The sequence below is a fragment of the Egretta garzetta genome, unplaced genomic scaffold, assembly GCF_000687185.1.
Source record: "Egretta garzetta isolate BGI_Z169 unplaced genomic scaffold, ASM68718v1 scaffold234, whole genome shotgun sequence".
Taxonomy (NCBI): domain Eukaryota; kingdom Metazoa; phylum Chordata; class Aves; order Pelecaniformes; family Ardeidae; genus Egretta; species Egretta garzetta.
Window position 1 is genome coordinate 535,236 of NW_009259528.1, and position 23,542 is coordinate 558,777.

At 50.4% G+C, this 23,542-nt stretch overlaps 1 protein-coding gene across 7 annotated transcripts in view; it reads left to right on the forward strand.

Moving 5' to 3' along the window:
* Nucleotides 1–23,542, forward strand: part of SGMS1 (sphingomyelin synthase 1) — a 76,446-nt gene that overhangs the window by 8,217 nt on the left and 44,687 nt on the right. The gene's annotated exons all lie outside the window — the stretch shown is intronic.

The following is a 23,542-nucleotide window of genomic DNA, read 5'->3' on the forward strand; positions in this document are numbered from 1 at the left end:
AAAAAACGCACCCCCGGCCCCCCCCCCCCCCAAATCTGCCACCCTGTGAAATGTCAAATGCACGGGAGAGAATCTCCATTAGAAGCGGTGATTGCTGTCTGGGTGTTGTCCTGTACCTGTAAAAGCACCTTTGGGGAAATGCATTAATCATGTATGTATCATGACGGAATTTCGGGTTTTTCTGTATCCTCGGTGGGACGAGAGTTCACGGTGACATTGACTTTTTAAGGAATACCGTTGCTGCCAGGAAGGCGGGCGCTGCTGCTGACTGAAGAGGTGCTGCGGCAGGTTAAGGCTGGGAGCCGGGACCTGCTCTGTAAGCCCGGCCTTCATCCCCCTCTGGCACACAACACCTCTTACAGCAACGCCGGCCCGACCTGCTGCTGGCTCTGCCCTCGCTCTCTGGGAAAGCGTGGGCTCCCTTCTCGGCTCCTGTTTGACCCCCCCACCAACCTCCCCCTCGACTTCTTCCAGATGCACGCGAGCTGCATGCATCAGAGCTGTCCTGTGGAAGTGGGAATGGCCAGTGGCTGTTGTAGAATCTCCATAGGTGCTTTTGGCACAAACAAAGTCCACAGGTTGTGTTTTAAAAGTGAGGAGGATGAAGAGTGAATCCGCGCAATCCCCTGGGAGTACCTGAATCCAGGCTGTGGTCTGATGTGCTGCTGCTGCTTCCTCCAGGCTAATGGAGCAACGTGTACCAAGAGGGGAGTCCAAGGAGAGCAGGAACGGCGTAACGTCTTGGGCACTTACCTGGAACTGAAGATCTAATTGAATTTTGGAGCAGATATTGAATGTTCTGCGTGCTCAGTTTGTTCGGATCGATAGATTTGACTCTGGTAGACTTCCTAGCCATTGCTGCTTAACGAATGGCTCGGCTGGTTCTTGGCAAGTGAGTAGCCTAAAGCAGGTTGCTGTCGATAGTTTTGCTCTTGTCTCCTAATGAATTAATTTTCCATCAGAGGCGTAGCTGCTCCCCTGTTTCTTGGAAAAGGCCAAGGATGTGCTAGCAGGAAATGGCTGCAGTTAATGAAAGTGGGCCGTACCTGCTGATGATTAATGCTTAATCCGAAGAGGGAATCCTCCTTCTCTAGCTTGTTTGTCAGCTGAATTAGCAACGGCTTACTCTGACTTTGATTCAGAGCTAACGGGCCCAAGCGGTAGGATTTCCCGTGAGGGTGTGCTCGCAGACTCTTGCCTATGTTCCAAGAGAAGATGGGGTTTCCATCTTGCTTCGCATCCTCTTTGCTCGTGCTCCTTTTTTGCTCTGGCTTGATTTTTACGACTTGGCTCTTGTGTACATCAGGTCTCAGTTGGAGTTTGATGGCTAATGCCATCCCAGCTCCTTTCGAGTGTCACATCTGAGACGGCTGGGGATGGGACAGGGCACTAGCAAATACCAAAACTTCTGATAGCAACGGGTGCGCTCTACTTGGGTTGAAGTGCTTGGAGAGCGAACGTAAATACTTTTAGTCTTTATCTGGAAGGCAGTTACTGCTTTGAAGTACAGCACGGCTCTTCTGCGACTCCCTTCGCTGCCTTTGAAGGCTGGCAGCCAGCGCTACGCTCGGGCGGCTGCGCGTGACTGCCCCTGTAGCTCTCAGCGTGCGGTTAAAACACCGACTATTATTACGCTGAAGCGCAAATGTTATTTTGTGCTGAAGTCATGCTGGAAATAGTTCAAAATGTCTTGTTTATTTGGATTCGTGAGGGGAACGCCATCTTGCTGGTCTCTAATCTTGATTTGCTGCCTGGTTTATGTCTGGGTTCTTTGCATTCAGCAAACCTGTGTTCAAACAGCGCTGAAGCGTGGAAGGAATCTGGGCATCCTTGTAGGCTGCAGCCCAGGAGGCACAGGCGCTGGGGGCCAGAACGCTGTTCTCTGTGCCTTTTGGGAAGCGCCATTGTTAATCGGTTGTTTTCCCCCAACCTCAGTCATTGGATGGATCCAACAGGCTGTGTTCCCATGTTGAATTAGACCCTATTGAATAGCTCTCTCTTATTGGATAAGTATTGACTAGTTCGTTAATTATTTTCATGACAGATGCAGTTGTTTAAAATTACTCCACGATTTTACAGTTTTATCATTCCACAGATGATATGGTTATTGGGATTCTTGCACAAGATGCTTTGTTTCAGTTCATTTGTTAAATGTTTTTCTCTGTTCTCTATAGATTTGTTTTCAAGATGCATTAAACCAAAAAGGCTGGGTTTTTTTCCTGGCCTGTGTTCCCCCTTCCTCTGCTGTCCCCGTTTCCAGTGAGCAGTTGAAAGGCTGTCAGCAACTGTTTTGACAGATTTCCATGTACTACTTAGGAAGACAAAGTGTTGTATCTAATATATCTTGCTCCATGGTGATAAATACGTAGCAAAGGATGGGTAGAATATTTGGTATTAAAATGCTGAGGGATTTTATGGTCCCAACAGAGGATGTCTGCTTTGTCACCAGAGTGCTCAGTGGCTGTCCCAACTGCTCAAATCCTGTGTGCGTCCAAGCGACATCGAGGCAGACTTAAATACCGTCTTGTCTAGAGCATGCTCCTACCTTCAGGTTCCTCCCTGTCCTTTTCTGCATTGTGGAGCTTCACTGCAGCCATCTCCAGACACTGATGCATTGCTAAATTCTCCAAGCTTTGCTGATAGTTAATAGTTTCTTGGAAAGCTCGTGCAGGGATAGCCTTGGGAGCTCCCTGAGCTCTATGCAACACATCTTGAAAGGCGAGTGGCAGAAAAGGTAAGGAAGGTGCTTTGCCCAATTGCTGGTTTTATTATTGGGATATGGTAGCTGTGCTTACAAGGCTGCTTCAGCTGTTTCATGAATGTTGTCGCTGGTCCAAATTAGACTACAGCCCTCCCCAGCCCGGCCCCCTGCCAAAGGTTTGGATGGTCTGCATCTGACACGTAACCGCCCTGCCACAGTACTGGTTCATCAAACTCGGTCTGCCCCCAAAACAATAATCTTGCATGAAAAGCATTTAAATGAAGCCAGCAGCAGATGCGAAATCGAGCACTGTAGGCAAGGCAGAGGCAGACGAACAGGTCTGGGCATAGCAGTCAACACGGGCAGCGTGCGTGTCTCCTGAAATCAATTGTAGCACTGGACTTGCTTTTCCTCTTGATGTTTTGTTTCCCTCCGCGGCCCCCCCCCGCCCCCCTCCCCGTTTTAGTCTTTTCTGAAGTTTCTCTGGGAAGGCAGCTGAGTACCAAGAATGCAAAGGCACTGATTCCAGTTTTGCGATGCTCTACAGTTTTTGCTGATCCTGTTTAAAGTCCCCAGACAGTTGATCTGGCAGACTTGCTGCTAAATGGATGATCTAATTCCCAGTGAATGCTGTGATCATAAACATTACCCTACATCACAGAAATTATTTGAAAACTGGTGTGTATTCCTCAAGCTGTCAGTTGTCTTTCACCATCCTCCTTGTGCTCTTTCATCTTCAAATGCTTGTGCTGAAGCTCAAATAAACCTACCTGTCAGCAGTTACGAGGCGCTCTCTTCTCATCTCCGGCTGCTCCTTAATCACAGCCGTACCTGGCAGTTTAAAAGCTGTTTACAAAGGAGATGAAGCAAGTAGCTATGTTGTAGCTGCTACTTCTCTAAATGATTTTTCTCATACTCCAATAATACTCAGCACGAGGTTGTGCTTGTGCTTTGTGAGGATGTCAGCTTGCTCCAAGCCAACATGGGAGCGCTCTGTTCGTAACCCCTAAGGATTAATGCTATGGGCAGGTCTGTCGAAGCAGGAGGACAGCTCTGTCATTAAATCACTGCGCAGCTCTGAAGCATCACCTACCGGTTAGCTGTCAGGCTTGTTAGCAAGGTGGTAACATCATCGAGCCGAGGCTGGGTTCTTCAAGTGCATTGACTTGCTCTGGTTTGCACAGGTAAATTGCACGCAGTATTCTAAGACACTTAACCATGAATATTATAATCACAAAATTGCAAGTGGTGCGTGAAAATACACTGATTTCATGCCTGCCCCACTGAAGATTTTCCCAAAGCATTCTGTCAAGAAAGTTTTTATAATGAATGGATGGCTCCCTCATCAAATTCTAATAACGTTACCTACGGTGAATGCTATGTTAAAGTTGTGAAATAAAGGAGTATACTCTGGAGATATTCAAAGCCCGCCTGGATGAAGTCCTGTGTAGCATGCTCTAGGTGAGCCTGCTTTAGCAGGGGGGTTGGACTAGATGATCTCCTGAGGTCCCTTCCAACCCTTACGATTCTGTGATTCTGTGACCACAAGGATAAAGAGCTTCAAATTGTTGTGACTTTCCCTTGGCGACGTTCTGTGGGATTTAGCAGAATGTATACCAGACAGCATTTTAGCTCTCACTTACACACCTGCAGCAGCCAGGATGAAAGTGAGCTAAGTCCTGCGGGTAGGGGGAGATGCGTTGTGCACTCAGCTTCACAACTCAGCTGCACCTCTGTCTGCACACAGGTTGCCTAGCCAAAAGTCAGGGGGGCAACACCAGATGATCATTATTTGTATTTCTCCACCGTAAAGCAGTGCCTTAATTAGGGAATGTTATTCTGAGCCTTTCCCCTGCGCAACGAGTATTGCTAACTACTAGTCCAGACCCGAATCAAAACTTGAGCTCTTAAATTAATGATTTCTAGGGTTGCCATCTTAAACCTCCAGGGAAACCAAATGCGAGTCATCTGGGTTGCTTTTGCAACTTGTTAATTCAAGAGCTCTGATGTTGGTCGTCCTATGATGATGCGATACCTGCAGCGCTGTGAACTGAGTACTCTTAAATCGGCGTCGTTTGGGTACCGTGTGGTTCAGCGTGGTGTAGGGTTGTCCGAAAAACGGTGTTTCATGAGCAGTGCCTCCCTCTGAGCACGGTGCGAGGTACCACCGCTGGCCTGGGACTGAGCTGTCAGCCTGCTGCTCCTGTAACGTTACGTACCGCGTGTGTTGGGATAGGGTAAGGAGAGGGAGCTCCTCTCTGCAGTTTCTAGCGCAACGGTCAGTCTTCGGCAAACTCGTCTTCCTCTGGAGGGGAAGACCAAGCATGGTGTAGTTTTACTGGATTTCCAGTTGTCTCCTTGAGTCTCTGCAATGGCAGCAGGGCTGCCCAGAGGCTGAGATGAAAACGTGAGTTTTGCTGAGCTTGGAACAGAAAGAGTGCCCTGGAGGAATTCGGAATAAGGGGGGGGTCTAAAGCGGGAGTGACAATGGTAACACTCCGTCATCCACGGCTTTTCTCTCTGTTGCCTTGAAGAACATTTGCACATCGTTTAATACCCACCTTGGCAAACTGTCGTATTTCTCTTGTCCTGTCCCTCACCCTTGTTTGGCTTGATTTGACCTGGATGAAGAGCGGGCATTGGAGGAAGATGATGCTGGCAGCCGAAATGTTACTGCTCGCAAAGAGGCAGCACGAGCGAACACTTACACTGAAATATGTATGTTGGGTATCGGTGAAACAGCCGAGACCTTTCAGGATGGCGATCCCTTTGGTGAAGAGTTGGACAAGGTTGCGCAGGTACTGCTAGGTTTGATACCTTGCTGTTTGGAGACGTGAGTGTCAGAATCTCCTGCCGGTGGGCATGTGTCCTGTTCAGGAGTTCATACTGGGTGGGCGGGAGCGCGTCCCTGTACCCTGTGGAAACTGGATGGAGAAATGGTCTAGAAAGTGGCTTGCTGCAAAAAAGGGAACAGAGCATCAACAGCCTGAATGCCTGAGGAGTGGCCTCCAGCAAAGCAGTGCTGTTTCACAGACCACATTCATCTAATTTGAATTTTACAAGCGAGAACTCTTTTGAAGCCTGAATTTCCAGGTGGGGTAGCCAAGGAAGTCCCTTCCTGGACCTGTTGATTCTCTTTCCTCTCTAGGTGGGCTGCTGGGTGCTCACTTGAGTGGAAGCCCAGCTATCATCACAACCAGGATCAATCCATCCTTCCCGTCGATTCTAAGCAGCATCCAAAGCGGGGCAGCGGGAATACCTGGCAGCCTGTCCCAAGGAAGAGCTTTGTTCTTACCCCCCAGCCTTGCAAGGGTAAGACAAAAGACTTAAAAGGTTGGTTCTTTAAGTGAACTTACATAACCAGCAAATTTTTGTCTGCGTCCTGCTGCTCCTTGCTTGTGCAAGATGTATCATCCCTGCAACAGTCATAGAATCACAGAATCATCAAATCATTTAGATTGGGAGAGACCTTTAAGATCATCAAGTCCATCGGAAGTTCTTTCGCTGGGCATTTGTAATTCCATTGTTTGTCAGAAAAATGCCTGAGTAAGGATTTTTTTTTTTTTTTTTTTTTTTTTTTAGTGTTTCTGCACAGATTCTTTAGTTTTAGCTGGAAAATTCTTCGGTTCAGCCAGTGTCTGCTTCTCTATGGTAATTTGGGGTGGAGTGAAAATGTATACTTTTAAGCAAATCTGTATTGTCATTCTGTGTCGGGAGGAGTTCAAGGTGCTGAAAACCAGCAAGAAGAATCTGCATACTGGGCAGGAGTTTTGGGATACAGCTCTGCCCCTCGGTGTTCTGTGGTTATTAGTGAGCGGACAGTGTTGGGTGCTCTATTTCCACATGAAAAGGGGAAATGAGTGTATGTTGAGCATGGGTGAGGAAAGGAGTCTGGTATGTGGTACAAGGTCAGTGAAGCTGTAAATCAGCAATTGGTTACTAATAAAAAAGCAGGGTTTTTTCTGTGTGCCTCAGTAGAGGTCATTTTGCTGGTACTGCATCAGGAAATAATAAATACAGGTGACCAAAGTGTATATATATTTATTTTTTTCAAAGCACTAGCGCCTTGAGATGCAAGTTCTACTTGTTGGATACGGAGTCTGTGGGCTCTGAACTCAGGCTTGCCAGCTCTGAACACGAGATCCATGCTCCCTTCTCCCCCCCCGCCCTCTCCTCCCTGCTCTTTTGGCTTTGGGGCGCTGGTGCTTTTGCTCCTTCTCCCCCAGGACTCGCGGTGAGGAGGTGCGGGTGGACGTGCCCCCGCGGCGGTGCCGAGTAGGGGTCAGCGATCGGTGCCGGGAGGGGGGTGCTGCCCTGCCTCGGAGCAGAACAGAGGGGTCGGGGTGCTTTGCAGAAGCATGGAGGGCCCTGGGCTGGGACGTGTAAAAGGAGCGGGGGGCTCCCGAGCTGCGCCTGAGCAGAGGGAAGCGAGGGGATGGAGGAAGGCTTCCTCGTGCACCGACAGGGATGCGATTGATGCCTTGCTCAGCTTGAAATGGAGTTTTGGGAACAGCCGCTGTGGGAGATGAGGAGATGACTGCGCTTTCCAGGCCCTTTCGTGTCTCTGAAACTTAAAGTTTGTTTGTGCAACCCTGGCATGATGCAAAACCATTATTAGTTTGGGGTTTGTTCTGCTCTTGGGGGGCTTTTTTTTTAGTTTGGAGATCAATACTCTGAAAACAGTTGTAAAGTCAAAGTAGTAAATGAATGAATGTTATTAGTGAAGGGGGTGGAGAAACAACAAGCTACTGTTAAAAAAAAAAAAAAAACCCAACCAAAAAACCAAAAAAAACCACCAAAAAAACCCCCCAAACCAAAAACAAACAAAAAAAAAAACCCAAAACAAAAAAACCCCACCACAAACAAAAAACAAGCCAACAACCAGAAGAAGAAGAAAACCAAACCGCTTTCTCCACGATTCCCTGTGTCTTGAATGCCAGCTGGTCCTCCATCTCCAAAAAGAAAAAGGTTCAGCAAAGGATGCTGAAGGTAATGAAGGGTGCAGGGCAGCTGTGGTGTAGAAGGAGGTAAATAAATAGACTTTGACTCTTTAGCGTGGAGAAGAACTGATTGTGAGCGGAGGAAGCGGGAAGAGGGATGTTATGAAAAGCGTGAGCAGAGGATGACCGTGCCCAGGCCCTCCCCATTCAAAACAACGGTGTCAAAGAAAACAAGGAAGCAGCAAGCTTTAAACAGGGAAAGCTTCTCTTTCGGTGGTGCAGAGTTGTGCCACGGTGCTCCCTGCCGCAGGATGCTGCGGAAAGGTTGGAGGTTCAGAGGAGGGCTGGGTAGAAGCTAGCCATGGCTATGAAAGGCAGCATCTCCTGGCTGAGGGGCTGGTTATTAAAGCAGCGTTTGGAAGAAGGTAACACCATCTGTGTCAAACTTGTTGCAGAAATGTGAAACTTCACTTTCTAAGTAGGTAATAAATAGCACTTAGCTGTCTGCAAATGCCGTGTCGCATGGATGTGTGCTAACACAGGGGCTACAAGTTGGAGTAGCAGATTAAATGTGGGATTTCTTGGCTTCTGTATTATTCATATTTTTGGTAGCTAATGGGAAACAGGCGCATAGTAGCGAATGATTCAGGTGATAAAAAGTTGGTGTTTGAGAGAGCAGATTATAGCAGCCGTTGTCTTGGATAATTTGCTGTGCTACTTCACCAGAGTTCTGCAGTCTGGAGCTGCCGGGGGGTGCCGATAGCTGGGTGGCTGGGGTGGCAGCTTGCCAGCCGGTGCCTGGGCTGATGGTCAGGTTGCTGGGATGCTCTGGAGACAGATGGGCTTCAGTATTTCCCTGCAAGCTCGGTTTCGGCGTGAGGTAATGTTTGGGTAGAGCTGGAACTCTGGGGTGGCACCAGGGTGGCTTGGAGGGTGAAGGTCTGCCACGCTGTACAGCACTTCTGACTACAGAGAGGTGGTTTGCTTGGCTGGCGTACGGAAGGACCGAATTTCCCTGGGGACTTTGGCGTTCGGCAGCGTGTGGGTGTTAGGAGGCTTTGGGAGGTGGAGGAGGATGGAGGTGGAATAATGTCCTTTGAATCAGAGCTGTTCTGACATGCTAGAAAGGAATTGCCAGCTGTAAAAGCGGGAAATCAAACATTGAACCACTCTATGATTTTGTGTGGAGAAGAAAGACTCGGAGCAGGAGATGATTAAAGAATTTGTGCTGGGCTGAGTGGAGTGGGGTGAAAATCAAAGTATAGGTAAGCATGTGGTGGGGTCAGCTTGTGCGGCAGCGTGCTGCTAAACAGCGATACCTGGGAAAATAAGAGTCTTGGTTCCCTGGGCTCCATCCCAAGGCGTGGATTTGGTGACCTGCGTGATAACTTTGAGAGTGAATTCCAAGTGATTTATCCCTCGTCTGATCTCTCTTGAACTCTGACTGCTTGTGTCCGCTGCTGTGAAGTGGCTGCTTCTGTATTTAGGAGCAAGGTAGAAACCACTGACCTGCTTTGCTGCCTCGCAAAGGCAGCGGTGGTTCTTCCTGAAGATAGCGAGGGCAGTATTTCTGAACGTGCTTGGACTACATTTACTGTGAGGAACTGAAAAAGTGTAGATGATGGCTGTTGGAAGGGAGGACGTATATTTATTGCACAGTGGCCATAGATTTATAAGTAGATAGCTTGGTTTATAGATAAATATTGTTTGCCTGTATGTCCGTAGCCATAAGCAGTTAGCAAATTGGATTTAAAAGCCTAAACTTTGCTGTAATCTAGAGACCTTTTTACATTATTTTTTTTTTCTATCCCATCTGCTGAGTTCTTCACTCACGGCTGAGGTGTCACGTGGCGCCAAGAGAGCCAAGAGAAGTGACGCATCTTGGTATCCCATGGTAACTCTCCCTTCCTTTCGTTTTTAGCTCCTTTGCTTTGCTACCAGACAGAACAACTGACTGTGCATGGGATTTGCTTTGCTCACCAGTAGGTGAACGTTGCGATGTGGTGTTTTCACGCTCTCAAACTATTTGCAGGTGGTAACCCAGACTGTCCTTTAAAAACAAACAAAAACCAAGGCAACCAACAACGCAGCACCAACCCCGCTCCAAACCAAACCCCACAGCCCCGCCGAGCCCGGCAGACGAGCAGCTCCCCACCCTGACTTCTCAACGCAGGAAGCATCGGTTGGGGCCTTTACGCTTTCTTTTCTCACCGAAGCTAAACTTGCAATTCAGGTCATACAGTTCACACGGGCTTTGCTGCTGGAAACTTGCTGGGTGATGCTAGCTTTTTTTTTATATTTTCTTTCCTTTTTTTTTTTTTTTTTTTTTTTTCCCCCCTCCATCAGTTGTTTTTTAACCCTTAATTGTTGCATGCAGTTACTAGCTGCATCTTAATTAGAAATACCGGACATATCTCCCGAGAAGAGCTCTTGGGAGAGCGTATCTTTGCATTCAGGATATGCTGGTGTTCTTTAGAAATCTAATTTTTTTTTTAAAAAAATGCCTCACTTAAACCCATTTTCTCTTCTATGCCTAAATGTCCACTGCTAACTTTGTTGTATTAAAGCAGTAGTGGTGTGAGTGGGGCAGCCTGAAGCTCAAGGTTACAAATACAGGGGCTCCTCACGTAGCTCAACGGAGGCTATAGTCTGTGTGGCTGTGCATACGTGAGAGACCTGGAGCTTCTCGCACGCTGTTTCCAAACTCTCCTGGGCCCTTTTCCTGAGTGCCTTCCAGCACGGCTGCTGCAGATCCTGCTAGAGCAAAGTAAGTCTGGCTAAACTTTGCCCTGCTCGTTTGATTTTCGCTGTAGGGGAGGGAACAGCTTTCAGAAACCCATTTGATTCTTGGGGGGGAAGGTGGTTTTGCTCGCATGTAGCTCACATGTGCTGGAGGAGACTGTGGTGAAGTTCTGCGGTGTGGTACAATTTGCATTTGCTGTTCCCACAACTGTGAGTGGGCTTACGGCATTTCGGTTCCCTCGGCGCGGGGACAGCGGGAGCTCTGTGTTAGGGACCAGAGCACCGGGGTGACTCATTTTGGCGTGTCCAACTGATTCTTGAATCTGTTTTTGAATGGGAGAGGATGCGACCGTGGTGTTGCTGTGCAGGGAGGCATAGCGATGCGGTCTTGAGCAATTTTTGGCTTCCTGGATTTGGGGCAATTGATCTGCACGATGTTTGCTTTTCAGCAGGCTGTGAAGCTGTCGCCTGATACACAACATCTGTACGGGCACCCGGAGACTTGCAAGTATTGCAAGGTTTCTCTGGTGTGCACGGGCAGTGTGTTCCCTAGCTGGGCCAGAGCAGGGTGCGTACCTCTCTTTGCTCCGAACAGGAATTCAGTACAAAGCGCCGTTCCTGTTGTAACGGGGCCCGGCTGCCTTCTGTTGGGTTTTTAGTTAGGCACCCTCCGGCGCGCTAACGTGAGCTCCGTGTTTGCGTCGGGAGCGCTGCGGGGTTAAATGCAAACAAGAGGCTGCTTGTGGCAGCTGAAAGGGTGGGGAAGAAATCCCTCTTCTGCAATCGCAGGGGAAAGCAAGCCTGTTTGCAGCAGGATCGCAGGAGTTTAAGTCATACTTGACTTTGTTCCCTGCATTTTCTGCATAGATTATGATGATTTAAGCATAAATTGCTTAGGCAGAAGAAGCACTTGGCCTGGCTTTTAGTTACTGATTGCAGTAGCTTTGCCTTAGCGGTACAAGAAACGCTGTGCCTTTCTGAGGATGGCAGCGTGCGCAAGAACGATCTTACTATTATGGGAGTGCATTTGTGCATGTCCGTGAGCGTACCTCCTGAGTCAACTCCTGCATTTACAAAAGGCTGCTAACAAAAAAGGTAAAATTCAGGATTTGTTCAGCAGAACCTGCTGGTGATAGGTTTTTTTAGTCCAGTCAGTGGCAAAAAATAGTCTGTATCCTTTTTGGTGCAGTTCCTTGTTCTGCCGTTTGGATAGCAGTGTTGGCCTTGCAAACGCTAGCTGGAAGCAGCGCGGGTTCAGGAGCCCTTCCCGACAGCCAGGCTTTCGGGGCGGTAGGGGAGGAGGAATCGCGCTCAAGAAAAGGATCTGGGCTGGCAGCGTGCGGAAGGAACGGAGAGCAGGGTCATACAGGTGTGGTGTGGGAAGCTGTAGCGTCAGTAATGTGAACTGTATGCAGGCGGTGACTGTGCTGGGAGCAGAAACGAGTGTCAAAGAAAGGTTGGGAGTTTAAAGTCCACAGCTAAATATTACTAAAACAAATAATAGGAGGTTTGCCTTTGAGGGCAGAAAATCATGCCTGTGTTCAGAGGCAAGGTGGGTTAATGTCCTGTGGGGGTGGGAGTATTTGTGTGGGCATGGGTTCGGTGTCAGAAGACAGCTGCCCTGTAACCACGTGTTTGCCATTTTAATCATTTTAAGTAAGCGTGGAATATTTAATAGGTAGATAATTGGATTATACCTTCATCTAGATAAGATTAAAAACCATCAGCTACCTTGCGAGTCAAGCTGCTGCTTTTTCCCAGCAAAAGTCCGACTCACGTGCGCCTTTCGCCTCCAGAGTTTGCTGCTGCTCGCGTACCGGCCTGCGATGGCCGACTCTTAGTCTGTCCTGAAAGGGTTAACGGCAAGCTGTTCCCTCTGCACTGTCTTGTGCCAGACCTTACGATGCCCCTGCTAGCCAGTGTTAGACCTGCCGTGTGGGAACAAGGTGCTCACCCGGGGAAACCAGAGGCTGCAGCGGTAGCTGGAAAAGGTGAGGCTGGGGAGGGGACTGGGGTATGCGGCAAATTCAGTTCATGCAGGGATCTTCATGTCCAGGTGGGAAAGTGCATCTGGAATGTGAGCAGGTTGGGCTTTTCCCCCCAACAAGCAGCTGTAACTTGTCAGGTAACTTTTAACTGGCGTGGTGTCGAACAACCTGGGCTCATGTAAAGGTTTTATTGGCGCGCTTCATTGGTACTGCTGCGGTTTTGAACGACTGTGTGAGAAAGGGCTTTGGTATTGCTGATGTACTTAAGTTTTTGCTGTGTTGTGAAGGTCTTTGTCTGCTGTAGCTTTTTGTTTGGAGCTATGGGTTTGTAGGTTTATGGTTTTTAAAGAAACAAAACCAAAGCTGAAGGGCGGGGGGAACCCTCAAAACAAACCGAGCTGTGTCCTTAGTAACCAAACTACAGCTCTGACAGAGAGGGAACACAAAGTCGTGCGCCAGCACAGATAGGAAATGAGGTCTCTAAGTGCTGTGCTCAGCCTGTGCTGACATCCTCTCTGGGGGAGCATTGCCATGGTCCCTTCCCGTGTTTAGGAAATACTGTGTCAGGGGGAAGCTCCGGGAGCGGAGGGCTCGGCTCTGCCAGCCCCAGCCCTGTGAGATGGCTCCTTGTGGCAGTGCCACCGTGGGCGCTGGGAGCAGTGGTGGGACTGGGAATAGTGCACAGCGCCTCGAGGTGTCCAAGTCACGTCCTGTAGGTCTGCTGCTGAGTATATCTGTGGTGGTGCCGTAGTTGAGTAGCTACGAAACGGCTGTGTGGAGATCCCGTAAGGATCTGTAGGCTGCTGGACTTGCTATAGTGTCCCTGTGCACTGTTCACGGCCCTGAAGGCAGCCAGGGAAGAGACAGCGTGGGGCGCCTGCATTGGAAAGGCCGAGGGCTGCCGGTCACCTTCTGGAGTGCTGGGATGAGGAGGGGACTCTTTGGACCCAGGCAGGCGGGGGTGGTCTCCCCAGAGGACAGCCCCTTTTCTGAGCTGTGGGTCAAGGGGAGAGGGCAGCCCTTGCACGGGCACCATCTGCTGTTGCTTTGCCTTCGTGTGCACCCTGCAGACTTGCAGTAGGGGAATTTAGCTTTTATTTTACAAGGAAATGCCTGTTTGCAGAGCAGGTAGAACAAACCATGTAGCAGCTAGGATACCAGGCAGCATATCTGGGTCAAACCAAAGGGTCTGACCTCAGAAGGTATGGAGAGACGCATCATTCAGCTTAGGGGACTCCACTAGTCTGTGGAGAGGGAGTTGAATTAAGGATGTGTTACTCAGACTGATGATCATCTGGAAGAAGGGAAGACGGTAGGCTGTAGTGCAGCCAAGAGTGCCGGAGTTGTGACACCCAGGAATACGGCTTCTCGCTCCTTTTTTTGGACATGGTTGGCCAATGGTCAGAATTACTGGGGAAAGCCTTTTGGCAACAGCCCGGTACTAGCTGCAAGTGAAGCGTATCCTGGCAGGCAGCTGCTTGCCCCAGGGACTGGCCAATGTTTCTTTTTTTTAAATTTCATTTTTTTCCTGTTGGCCTTGTAAGTATCCAAAACCCCCCTCAGGATGTCTGGGTTGCACCTAAGGAATTGCCTTTATGGGAAGGAAAATGAAGAAAACCACATCTGCTGTCCACTAGACCTACCTCTTGCTTTTCAGGCATCCGTGCTTCTACCTGGAGCTTTTGGGCTAGTTCTAGTCCTCGGCAAGATCTCGCGTACCACTGTGGTGAGCATCTGCGGGCAATACCAGCAGCGCAGAGCCTGTCCTGACGCTGCTGCTGTGGTCGCTGGCCAGTCCGGTCTGCAGGCGGTAGGGCTCGGGCAGTTGCCTCTGCTGAGTTTGTTATGGTCGGTTCTGCTGGTAGGAGGGCAAGGAGGGGCCTGGGCAGGAAAGCTGCTGTTGGACCACAGTAGTGTATCTGGTTTTGATGCGTGAAGATGCAATTCAGGCTTGAGGAGAAGCTTTTTGAACACTTCTGGAGAGTTTGGATGGATGAAACCACTCGGCAGGGGCTGACGGAGCCTGTATGAGCCTGGAGGTATTTACTCAGAAAAGCTTATTCGGAGTGCACTGGCGTGGGGTACTGCTCTGGATTCCCAGAGCCACGCAGCCTTCAGCATGAAAAGGCAAAGAAAGAGGGGTTTCTGCTGCCCGCTGTGAACTATAATATTGGGGAGGCATTTGTATTGGAAACTTCCTGGGAGAATCCACGTCTCCTTCCTTCCCAAGAAGATTGCTTTCTTGCACAGTCTGGTCTGATGTTGTGGTGTAATTTAATGCTTCCAGTACAAGAAGTTAAAAAGTGATATAAAAACAAATAAATAAATAATCCCTGAAACTCAGAATGTCTTTTGAAGTAGCCCAGGCAGGAAAGACTCTGTATGCAGATTATTTGGTCTTTTTGGTTTTGGTCTTTCCCCCCCCCAAAACATACGGAGGTTAAAATTAGACTGGCACCCCCTAACAAACATTTAGCAGCGAATTATGGGCAGTCAGCTCTCGTTTAGCACCGAGAGCCCTGGGAAGCCGTGGTCTGGTTTTGGGTGCTGGAGGCAAACTGAACAAGCACAGCTCCTCAGCAGAGCCCGGCAGATCTCGTAAGGCTCTGGCGCTTTCCTTACGGCTTCATTCTGGAGATGCACGATGGCTGTGGAGACTTCAGTTTCCCCTTCCTGAGCGGGGTAGCACGTCCAGCCTGCTGCTGTACTGACAGTCGCGCTCCTGACGGCGAGAGCTGGGCAGCGCTGCGGAGGCTTGTGGCGAACATCTCGGTATTACAGGCAATTGATAAATAATGTAGGTCTCCTCTGCCAAAATCTTCTCCCGTTCATAACATCATTGATCACACAGTCCTGTAGCCTTTCTTACCCCGGAGGAAAAGCTACCGTGCCCGTCGTGGTCACGCTGCGCTGTTGCGTGGCGCGTTGAAGGAAGCAGTGCGGTTGTTCCTGTCACAGCTGAGCGATCCAAAGCTGTAGCGAGGTTCCTGTGGGGTGAGTCCATCGTGAAAAGGCTGCCTGTGCTGTGTTGGTTGTATGTCGTCCATCGTGCACTCGGTGTCGGTATAAGGGTGTTCCCAGGGTGTGAGTTTATCCTTGTCTGGTTTGGGACCGCTCGGGAAATACCTGTGGGGGACAAGTGGTGGGTGCCCCCGCTGGAGCCTGGGTATCGCCTGGCTGCTGCTGCGGGGCAGGACGGGGTCCTGGCTCCCTCTCGCCTGCTGCACTGTTTCCATATATACCTCTGTGTGTGTGCACGCACCTATGGCTTTACTTTTTTTCTCTAATACCCATGATACCCCTGAAACTTCAGCAAAATGGTCCCTGTTCTGGGAGCAGCCACAGCACAGGCAGCTTTGATGGCCGGGTCTAACGCACCAGGAATGTGCTGCACGTCCCCTGTCCCTGCTGGTTCTGCAGAGCAGCGGCTGTGTCCCAGTGCCAGCTGCAGCCTGCTGGCATCTCGGGGCCTGAGCGTGACTCTCGCGGAGGAGCCGTGCTCTTGCTGCGGAAGGCAACAGGCTCTGCAAGCAGGTTGCCATGTGCAAAACCTTTCTGCCTGGACCCAAGCGTCTGCTTTAATTGGTAAATAGCCCTGAAACCTGCCGCACGGTACTCCTTAAAAATAATCTGAGCTATTCGTTACCCAAATAGCGTACCAAGAGTATCAAAAAGGTGAAACACAAGCGTAGAGGCAAGATGCGTCTGTGCGTGAAGGCAGTATTGCATACAAACAGCAGTCCCTCTCCGAGGCTTCTCCCCATTGCCCACAGCCTGAACTGGATGGCTTCCCAGTGGCGCTGGAGATTAAGCAGCAGATGAATTGACTGGAAAAGTGGAGGACACCCTGTCTTCACTCTTCCCCAGGGAAGAGGGGGTTTGGGGGTCCTGCCGCTCCAGCTCCTTCCATGAGAACCAAAATCCCCGATATAACAAAACGCCAGTGCCAATGTGCGCTACAGAGGCAGAGTTGCAAATGCTTTTACGGCGGTGAGGAGATGAGTTTGGCTGTAATTAGCAGCCTCTCTTTTCCTTGCCAGTCCAGAGAGGATTCTGTAGTTATTTCTGTGTTTGGTTGGTTCTGCTTTATTGGTTTTAATTCAGTATGAAACAGTAGCTTATGCTGCCCAGGAGAATAGGACCATATAAATGGGGTTTCTTGTGTGCTGAGAGTGCTGCAAGTGTAAAGGAGCGGGCTCCTTAGCCTCGCTAGGATGAGCTGCTTTGATGTTTTGGGATGCTGGTCTAATTTTCATCTTCACAACTGCGGGATTTTTAAAGACAGAACTTTAGGCGAGCTGAGAGTCTGAGCCCTCGTTAAGACCAGGAGATCAGTGCAGTGGCTTTATATTGTCTCAGGGCTGTCTCGTTGTGCATCTGTGGCGTTGCACTAAAATCTAGCTTGGCAGCTGCAGATGGAATAGTCCCTAAAAACCTTCCCTAGCTGCAGGATGACATACAATGTTGCTTAGAGAGAGGCCTTACCAGAAAGCGTTCCTTTGGGCTAGCTCAGAGCTAGCCCAGCCTGGGGCAGGGGCCAGACTAGGTGACCCCCAGAAGTCCTTTGCACCTGGGGGCTCCCTGTGGGTCTCAGCACTGCACTTGACCCAAGGCCAACATTGAAAAATGCCCATGGCAAGAAGCCAGAACTGTGGATGGCCTTTAAATCCCTGTGAACAAACACTGCAGCGAGTCAGTTCAGGAACTGTAGTGTGGGCTGCTCTTTGCTGGGGCAAGAGACCGCAAGCGCTGTGGCCACGAAGGAGGCGGCCGTCCTGGTGGATCTTAGCTGTGCTCTCCTCCCTGCTCAGCCCCCGTCACGCTTGCTCTGTTTGCAAGGGGAGGAGAAGGAGGAGGAGGTGTGCTAAACTGAGAACCAGGCAAGACAAATGCGCTAACCGTTGGGTAGAAACATGTTTTATCTCGAGCTTTTCTACAAAAACCTGAATTCCCTGTGGAGACTTCCCTGTTCCTGAACTTCTTTTTAGGGAGAAATCTTAGTAGGTAGGATCAGCTTCGTACTTCTCTCTGTTACTCATGACTCCCACTGGCCTCTTTTTGCCAGACCACCTCCAGCTGTGGGAACAGGGAACGTTGGAGACTTAAAGGAATTACAACTTTAACGTGTCTCTTGGCCTTAAAATCAAAATCTCTAAGACTTCTTTTCTCTTACACCAGCAAGAAGTAGATATCTGCCAAGGCAACGAAGATTGTAGCTAGCAAGCCTAGAAGGGCATCTGTGTCTGACTCCTCCTGCTTTGTTGTAAAGGAGGAAAATCCTCCTCTGGTTGGTAGAGATGATGGGGCCGAGAGGTGTTTTTAAAACATTCATCAAAAAGGCTATGTTAAAAAAAAAATAGGGGGTGTGTGGCAAAACTTGAGGGAGATGGAGACTGGGAGAGATTTAAGGAATCTGATGATAGCAGGCAGTGTGATGAAACACTTCCTGGCTGGTCTGTTGGTGTTCCAGTCTCTGACCCCTGTGTCGCGTGGAGAAAGCAGTGTTTGAGCCAAACCATAGCAAAGGTGAGCTAGCGAGTACTGGAAACCGAACCCCAACCTCAGGAGTGAGATAGGGCACGTGTTACTGTTCTCTGCTGAGCTGCTGGGTGATCTGTCAACACAGTGACGTTGTGGGCTTCTGCCATGGGTGGTACCATAGACAGGACTGAGATGCTCCTTCCGAATACTTGTGTCCATCATAAACGGTATCTGGGGTGCGCAAATGAACGGGCAAAATGATCACAGAATCATGAGCCGGTTGAGGTTGGTGGGCACCTCTGGTGGTCATCTTGTCCAACCCACCCTCATCAAGCAGCATCACCTACAGCTGGTTGCCCAGGACCGTGTCCAGTCAGGTTTTGAGTACCTCCAAGGATGAGGGCTCCAAAACCCCTCTGGGCAGCCTGGTGTAGTGTTCAGCTGCCCTCACAGTAAAACAGTTCTTTCTTGCGGTCTGATGTGTTGCAGTTTGTGCCATCTTGTCCTGTCACTGGGCACCACTGAGAAGAGCCTGGCTCCTTCCTCTTTGCACCCTCCCTGCAGGCATTTGCGTACGTTGATTAAAATCCCCCCGGAGCCTTCTCTTCTCCCAGCTGAACAGTGCCAGCTCTCTTGGCCTTTCCTCGTAGGAGAGGTGCTCCAGGCTGTGTAGTCACCTTGGTGTCCCTTTGCCAGACTCTCCAGTACGTCCGTGTCTCTCTCGCACGGAGGGGCCCAGAACTGGACCCAGCTCTCCACGTGTGGTCTCTCCGGTGCTAAGTGGATCACCTCCCTCCACCTGTGGGCAGTGTTCCTCCCAACGCAGCCCAGGATGCTGGTGGCTGCCTTTGCTGTGAGGGCGCATAGCTGGCTCATGGTAGCTTCTCCTCATCTAGAACCACAGGTCCTTCTTTGAACAGCTGCTTTCCAGTCCCTCAGCCGGTCCTGGTGCTTGGGGTCATTCTTCCTCAGGTGAAGGACTTTGCCTTTCCTTTATTTGAACACCACGAGGCTCCTGTCTGGCCTTTGCTCCAGCCTGTCAAAGTTCATCCAAGTGGCAACGCAGCCGGCTGGTGTACCGGCCACTCCTCCTAGTTCTGTGTCGTTAGCAAACTTGCTGAGGGTACGCTGCACATCATCCAGGTCATTAAGGAAGAGGTTAAACAGCACTGGCTCTCCTATCAACCCATGGGTAGAGCACTAGTGTCGATCCTCCAAGCGGACTTTGTTTCGCTGATCACAACCCCCTGGGCCTGGCTGTTCAGCCCGTTTTCAGACCACCTCCCTGCCCGCTTGTCCAGTCCGTGCTTCGCCAGCTTGTCCGAGGATGTTACAAGAGACGGTGTTGAAAGTCTTACTAAAGTCAAGACAGACAACATAGCCAGTTGTTTCATCATCGGAGGTTGTCAGGCTGGTGAAGCGTGATTTTCCCCCCCCTCTTCATAAATCCATGTTGACTACTCGTGATCACCCTCTCCTCCTTCACGTGACTGGAAATGGTTTCCAGAATTACCTGTTCTTTCCCAGGGATGAAGTGAGGCTGACTGGCCTGCAGTTCCCCAGATCCATTTCCTTGCCCTTCTTGAAGACATTTGTTTTCCCCCAGTCATCAGGAACCTCTCCCAGTTGCTGTGACTATTCAAAGATAATCGCGTGTGGCCTCGCAATGCCATCAGCCAGCTCCCACGGCACTTGTGGGTCCATGATGTCTCGTCCCATGGAGGGGTGTATGTCCAGTCAGTTACCGTTCCCTAACCCGATCCTCTTCCACCGAGGGTGAGTCTCCTGGTTCTGAACTTCCCCTTGAACTTTCAGGAGCCTGCGATTCCTGAAGGCTGGTCTCACAGTTGCCCTTCACATCCCTTGCTGGAGTCAGCTCCAGATGGGCTTTGGTTCTCTTATCCCCATCCCAGAGTGATCAGACGATTTTCCTGGATCCCTCCTGGGTCACTTTACCCCTGCTGCTGCACTTCATTTGCTTGTGGGTTTGGTCAGGAGCTCCTTGTTCCTCCTTGTAGGCCTCACCTTGATTACCTGCTTGTTGGGATGGACCATTCTTCAGCTTGGAGGAGGTGACCCTTTAATATCAACTGGTTCTTCTGGACCCCTCTTCTCTCCAACTCTGTATCCCATGGGATTCTTCAAGTGCATCCCTGAAGATGCTGAAGTCTGCTCTCCTGAAGGCCAGGGCTGTGATACAGCTTTTTTTCCCAGCTCCCTCCTCTCAGGGTCCTGAACTCCACCATTCCATGGTCACTGGAGCCAAGGCTGCCCTGACCTTCACATCCCTGACCGGTTCTTTCTTGTTTGTAAGTACGAGGTCCAGCAGAGCACCTCTCCGTGTTGGCTGCTTGATCACCTGTGTTAGGAAAATGTCATCATCATCAGGGCACTCCAGGAGCCTCCTCGATCGCTTCTGCCAAGTGGTGTTGTCCCTTCGGCAGATATCAAGGTGGTGAAGGTCCCCCATGAGCTCCTGTCCTTCCTAAAGAGCCTGGGTGCATCCAGATGCTCATCCAATTGCGTGATGTATCCCGCTGTGTCTCTGTGATCACAGAGAGTGTAGCCCTGCAAGAGCAGGCAAACCTGCTGCCCGTTCCCGGTGCTGCGTGCAGCGGTGTACGGGCGCTACAGAGGCACCCAAGGGTGCCGGGTTCCCAGAAATGGTGTGAGAGCTTTCCCCGTAATGCCCCGCAGGCGCTCTCACGTCTGCACACATGCCTTCAGGTGTGAGTGAAGGTGGCTTCCCTGACGCTTAGTTGGACATGCAAAAACGTGTGTGAACTGCCAGGACGGCGGTCTTGCCCGAGCAGAAACAGCACGTCTCCTGGCAAAAGCCTGGAACATGGGAGAAACTCCCTGTGTTACTGGAAGGATGCAATATTTATCTTGGATCGTTTAACCTGGCTTCAGTGTCTGAGTCAACGTGCATATAGCTTTAGAAAAACAGAGACTCTATTTCTGTCTCGTATTCTCCCCTACTTGCATCTTCCCTAATGTAACTGAACATCTACAGAAGGGCTGCAGTTCCTCCTCCTCCTCCCCTGGTCTGTGTCTATATATACACCCTGTGATGCTGCGGGAGTGTTTGCTTTGGAAGAAACCTCCATCTGAGCCAAACCTAAACGTGCGAGATCAAGTGTTCCTTTCTCCTCCCCTTCAAATCAAACCGATGCGCATTCATCCTTCTGAAGAACCTGACTCCCTAGGAAATTCAGACATCGGTACACATCAAGCCTCATCTGATGCTGCACTTGAGCAGAACTCAAAATGTGCCGGAAAATACAGGCTTTGGCTTCTGCCTGGGGTGCACAGTGCCTTTTGTGGTCAAAGCTGCTGAGACTTGGCTTTGGTGGGGGCAGGATGAAGGTCCTTCAGGTCCCTGTGCAAGTTAGCGCTCAGCATTGTAGTCAAAGACGCAAATTCAGGCACTTGTAGGAAAGCGTTCGTGTAAGAAATGCCACGGATTGGGGTTTTGGTAAATGCTGAATTTTGGGGGGAATATGTGTGCTAGGAAGCAGAGTTTCCACAGCCCTGGTGGAAGGACCAGGCTGTCATTTCTGATGCTTACCCAGAACTGACGCTTGTGCTTCCTGCAGGAATAAACTGGACTGGAGGAAACGACTGCCCAGTCTCTAAGACCCATAGATGAACCCAAGGTCCCACCTTTAAACAAGCGGATTGGGGTGGAAGGTAGTGCTGGTGTTTCATTACTTTTGATGAAGCAGAATAGCTCATGTTTTCCTTGTTTTGCATCCTGTGAACATGCCCTTTGCTTCTGCAGCACAAGTGGTGCTTCCCGCAGGAGACGTGACACGCTTGCCTCGTGGGGTGGCCGAGCCTCCTGGGCCTGGAGCACGAAGCCGGTGTGAAGCAGCGAGCGCTTTGGTCTTCATCCTTTCTTGTTTCTCGTACGCATCAGAGGTCAAGGACTAACAGGCCAGTGCCTGAAAATAGAGACTTGGAACATTTTTATTGCTCTTTGATCGTTGGTAGAGATAGAAGTACAGTCAGGTTTTCAGTTACACCCAAACCAGCCCGTGCTGTGGTGGCATTGCCGTGTGTTCCCCCTTTTTTGGGAGGAGCGTAAAGGATCACATAAACTCACTTCCCCACTAAGCCCCTCCAGCCTTTGGTGATCAATGGCTCAGGCTTCCTGAGCACCCTTCCTCCTTCTTCACTGCTCTGAACTCATCTGGCCGCCCTTTGGGCCCAGGTAAGCTCGCGGCACTCGCCGTGCGGAGGAGGTCCCAAGACAAGGATGCGTGTTGCGCTGATGGGACCGCACGGCTCGCCCGTGTGTAGCGCGGCGGTAGCGCCGGCTGTGCCGACACAGGATGTTGGGCGTGCAGCACCCTGCAGCCCTCGCACACAGCGCCTTATCGCTGCTGTTGTGGTGTTCCCTTTGCCCCTGGGATGCAGGAAGTGGATATTTGAACCCCTTATTTGCAGCATTAATCCACATCGTGCTCATTGTCATAGAATCATAGAATCACAGAATGGTTTGGGTTGGAAGGGGTCACCCAGCCCAACCCCCCTGCAGGAGCAGGGACACCGTGAACCACATCAGGTTGCTCACAGCCCCGGCCAACCTGGCCTGGAATGTTCCCAGGGATGGGGCCTTCACCCCCTCTCTGGTCCTCTGGGCCCCCTTGAAGCCCTGACCGGCCGCACTCAGCTCTGCCCGCAGCCTTCTCTTCTCCAGGCTGAACACCCCCAACTCTCCCAGCCTGGCCTCACAGCAGAGGGGCTCCAGCCCTCGAGGCATTTTAGTAGCCCTCAATTAATGAGTAAGGCATTGGATAGGTGGGTATGGCTGAGTCAAGTGCTGCTTAACCTGTGAATATTTACTTTCAGTTACATAGGAAAAAAGGGAGGCAGAGGCCATGATTAACCGGTGACTGGCTGGGGTTTCGTCGTCAGAGTCCGAGTGGGGTACGCCGTCGGCTGTGCGGGCGCGAGAGGGAAGATGCTCGTGGCACGAACAGCAGGTGGAGGTCCTGCGTTCAGGACAACTAACTGCCCCGCTGAGGTGCCGCAAAAATACATTGCAGATTAAGGAGTTGGATTTCTCTCTGGTTTGTATTCTGTGTGACTCTGAGGATGTGCAAACAAATACTCAGGATGTGGAGACTGGGCTGGTTTATGTTTAACAGGAAAAAGCCCCCTCCACGCAGAGGAGCCCTGTCGTTGACCTCTAGCATGGAACACGATCATGTGGGTTTGTAGCTTTTCTGGTGTGTTTTTGGTTGGTGGTTTTTTTTTTTTTTTTTTTTTTTTTTAATATTTTATTTTTTTTTTTGGCTTGTTTTAGGTCCTTCAGGTTAATAAGAAACTCCTTTGACAAGTAAGAGCATGGAGCTGATGTTTGCAGAAGGGTGCAGTGCTGCTGCTGAAGAATAGAGGCAACTGGAGGAAATGGCCAAGTCTCCCTGGCTCTGCCCCTCCTTGGCGTGGAGACCAGCATTGGTACAAGATCAAGCCTCGCTGTTTTAGTGTAGGGATTGCTGGGCAGGCCTGCAAAGGACAAGCAAAAGGACCGATTTTATCCCTTTACAAAGACGCTGCCGGTTAGACGAGAACTCCAGCTTGCGTGGCTGGGGCAGCACGAGTGGCGTGGAGGCTCGCTTCAGCAGCAGCAAAAGGTCCCATGTCCTGGCGGACCTCCAGGATGTGTGGGGGTCCCACTG